Source organism: Echinops telfairi, unplaced genomic scaffold (genome assembly GCF_000313985.2).
Source record: "Echinops telfairi isolate 266 unplaced genomic scaffold, ASM31398v2 ScPeMD7_7400;HRSCAF=8409, whole genome shotgun sequence".
Lineage (NCBI taxonomy): Eukaryota > Metazoa > Chordata > Mammalia > Afrosoricida > Tenrecidae > Echinops > Echinops telfairi.
The window spans coordinates 42,042,268-42,045,527 of record NW_022111300.1 but is presented as its reverse complement, the minus strand read 5'-3'; positions in this window follow the sequence as shown (position 1 = coordinate 42,045,527).

The window sequence follows — 3,260 nt, the reverse complement described above, 5'->3', positions numbered from 1 at the left end:
GAGATGAGCCAGTCAGGGTGCAGTGTAGCAATGATGAAACATACAACTTTCCTCTAGTTCCTAAATGCCTCCTCCCCACCACTATCATGATCCCAATTCTACCTTACAAACCTGACTAGACCAGAGGATGTACACGGTACAGTTAGGAACTGGAAACACAGGGAATCCAGGGAAGTTGATCCCTTCAGGACCAGTGGTGAGAGTGGCAATACCGGGAGGGTGGGGTGGAAAGGGGGAACTGATTACAAGGATCTCCATATAACCTCCTCCCTGGGGGTGGCCAACAGAAAAGTGGGTGAAGGGAGACATCAAACAATGTAAGATATGACAAAATAATAATTTATAAATTATCAAGGGTTCCTGAGGGATGGGGTACTGGGGAGGGAGGGGAAAAAATGAAGAGCTGATGCCAGGGTCTTAAGTGGAGAGCAAATGTTTTGAGAATGATGAGGACAATGAATGTACAAATGTGCTTTATGCAATTGATGTAGGTGTGGATTGTGATAAGAGTTGTATGAGCCCCTAATAAAATGATTTTTTTTAAAAGAGTTACAGCCTTAAAAACACATGAGGTAATTCTGCTGTAGCCTCTAGTGTTGCTATGTGTTAGAATGGACTCGATGGCATGAGTTTTGGGAGTTCTAGTACAACAATGGCAGCATTAAGCTGATAACTGGCAGGTCGATGGTTCAAACCCACCAACCACTTTGCAGGGGAAAAATGAGGCCATCTCCTGTTGCAAAGATGTACAGCCTTGGAAACCCTCTGGGGCAGTTCTACTCTGACCTATAGGGTCACAATGAATTGGAATGAAATCAATGGCTGCAGTTTGGGTTTGGGGAAACCAGTGTCCCGTGATTGGATTTCAACCCATGGCAAACCCCACCTGTGTCAGCCGAGAACCACAGGGTTTCAGTGGCTACTTTCTCATGAGATGATCATCAGGCCTTTCTTACAAGAAAACTCAAGATAGACTCAACCTCCCATCTTTGGGCTCCAGGCAAGAACGTTAACCATTTGTCCCACCCAGGACTCCAAATCAAATCCACGAGGGGACGATCCCATGAAGTTTCTTTCGGAGGTCTTGGAGTTCAAACTAACTCCAGGTGTCCATTCAGCGAACATTAAAGAAATACCTCTACTCTGGGCAGGCATTGTTGAAGGTTCTCTCTACCCTTTTCCTCTTCTTTCTCTCTCACAATCTGTCGGCAAACACTATGGGCCCAGTGAAATTCATATTAACCTGTTGTATCGGTTTCCTATTGTGTCATGCCACTTCTTTCCTCTACCCTTAAAATCGTTGTCACTATTCTTTGAGATTACACGCCTGGTCAGCTCACCCTTTTCTAATATGACACAAATTGCATCTGCCAATAATTCACTCAGCCTATCTGAAAAGTTAATAAACTTGATAAGTCTTTGATTAGCCCATCTGTTCCCGTAGTATGTCTGCTCCTTAAAGAATGTGCTATCTGCTACACTTCCGAAGTGGCTTTATTTTGAAATAGTGCTGGGTTTTCTTGGTCTGGTAGTCATAGCGGAAGGCTGCCCCTATCTTATGTTCTAGCTTTCCTTTGCTTTAAAATAATTTGACTTAAAGGGTGGTTGGTGAAGAAACCAGTTATGTTGTGAACTCTCTGAAATCAGGAAGTTGATTAGATGGTCTCTTTATTCCCCATTTTAGTAAAGAATGTGAATTATGTCCAAATGTATAAATCAGCAATAGCCCACTTTGCAGGGTAAACAGAAACTTGCTGGCTCGCTGGAGACCACCCACAGTAGGCAGGAGAACAAAGAGTCGGGAATCAGCTAGGGATAGGCTACTTGGTGGAAGATGTGGCCAGGGGTCTAGATTTGGAGGGACAGGCAGAGACAAATAATTGCTTGGATATTCAATCCAGCAAGTGGAACGAAAACCAAACCAAACTGACTACCGATTTTGACTCATAGTAATTCCATAAGACAGAGTAGAACTTCCCCCTTTGAGTTTCTAAGGCTATAAATCTTTTGGAGCTAAAAGCTTCACCTTTCTCCCAAGGAGTGGCTAGTGAGTTCAAATCACTGACCTGGCCATTAGAAGCCCTAAGCATAACCCACTATACCACCAGGCCTTCTAGGACTGAGGAGTTCAGGGGCATTTATAACTCCAGAACTGGACAGATGTCCACTCCTCTTTTAACACAGAGGCTCCGACTTTCAGTTACTTCCGCTCTCAATAGACAATGCATCCAAGAAGGCATTAGAGCTCTAAGTGAAAAATCAATTGTTTTACAGGCTGTGATAGATTGAGCTGTGTCCCCTACAAGTGTGTCAACTTGGCTGGGCTATGAGTGTCAGTGGTTGGGAAGTTAGGTGAGGGTGTACATAGTAGCTATGTCATGATTACCCCACAATGTGATTTGATATAAGTCAATCGGTTATAAGGGATAAGATGCAGAGCCCTTACTCAGGTCACAACCCTGGTCTGATGTACAAGGAGTTTCCCTGGGGTACAGCCTGCAGCCCTTTTATCTTAGAAGAGACAAAAAGTGAGAGAAGCAAGCAGAGAGAACTACTATCACTAAAAAAAAGCCAGTAGCTGAGCTTTCGTGTGGACTCAGGGTCCCTGTGCTGTGACCCTCTGTGACCCAGGGGAAGACTGATACACAGCTACATGGAGATCTCCAAGGGACGCCAAGCCCACAAATGTTGAAAAGATAAGGTCCACCTCCTGGCACCAACAATGAGAGAACTTTCCCCCTTGAGCCAGCACCCTAAATTCAGACTTCTAGCCTCCTAACTTGTGAGAGAACCAGTGTTCCTGTCCTGTTGCTAATGCCATCTACTCTGGGTAGTATTTATGTTATAGCAAGCCTGGAAAACAAACATGCAGGCATTCCCCAGCAATAGTAGTAGATTTGGATTGATATATAATATATAGCAATCTCTAGTGTCTTTCTGGGATCCCTGGTGACGTAATGATTACGCACTGAGTTGCCAGCTGCAAAATCAGCAGTTCGAAACCACCAACTCTTCATGGTGGGGAAACGAGGCTGTCGACTCCTATAAAGAGCTAAAGTCTCCTCGGCAACTGACAGACAGTTCTTCCCTGTCCTGTATGATTCCTGTGAGTCTGTATTTTTGGTGGGTTTGGGTGCCTTTCTGAATGGCTGGGTCCAGTTATTTGTACCAACTCTTGACGCCCTTCCACAGCCCGGCATTACTGATCTGTACAGACAGTACCGTCGCTTTGGAAAGCAACAACTTTTGGAGTTCCACAA